Consider the following 864-nt stretch of genomic DNA (forward strand, 5'->3'; position numbering starts at 1 on the left):
AAAAGAGTGGAAGAAACTGGATACAAAGATGAAAATGGCATGTGTAACCCTGGTAAAAGCAACCAACTGTATCATGCCCTTCAAGACTTCAGGATGGGAAGTAGGAGTGGAATGGATTTGCAGGTGCTCCAGAGAGTCCATCTTCTGAGGAGAAACTGGGGAAGTTTCTGAGGAAGCTGACAGGGAATTCTTGGAATATTTAAAAGATTATGTGCACATTAAATAAAGAGGGACTTTAAGAACATAAGAACATAAGAGACGCCAATGTTGGATCAGGCCAAAGGCCCATCCAGTTCAACACTCTGTATCACACAGTGGCCAGAAATACCAGTGCCATCAGGAGGTCCACCCATAGGGCCAGGACATTAGAAGCCCTCCCACTGTTGACCCCCCAAGCACCAAGAAGACAGAGCATCACTTGCCCCAGAGCCCCTATCTATACCTTGTGGCTAATAGCCACTGATGGACCTCTGCTCCATATGCCTATCTAATTCCCTTTTGAAGCCATCCATGCTTGTAGCCGCCACCACTTCCTGTGGCAGTGAATTCCATGTGTTAATCACTCTTTGGGTGAAGAAGTACTTCCTTTTATCCATTCTAACTGGACCGCTCAGCAATTTCATTGAGTGCCCACGAGTTCTTGTATTGTGAGAAAGGGAGAAAAGTACCTCTTTCTCTGCCTGCTCTTTCCCATGCATAATCTTATAAACCTCAATCATGTCACCCCTCAGCCGTCGTTTCTCCAAGCTAAAGAGCCCTAAGCGCTTTAACCTTTCCTCATAGGGAAAGTGTTCCAACCTTTTTATCATTCGCGTTGCCCTTTTCTGTACTTTTTCCAAAGCTATACTATCCTTTTTAAGGTGT

Source organism: Gekko japonicus, unplaced genomic scaffold (assembly GCF_001447785.1).
Source record: "Gekko japonicus isolate JY-2015 unplaced genomic scaffold, Gekko_japonicus_V1.1 scaffold613, whole genome shotgun sequence".
Classification (NCBI taxonomy): Eukaryota; Metazoa; Chordata; class Lepidosauria; order Squamata; family Gekkonidae; genus Gekko; species Gekko japonicus.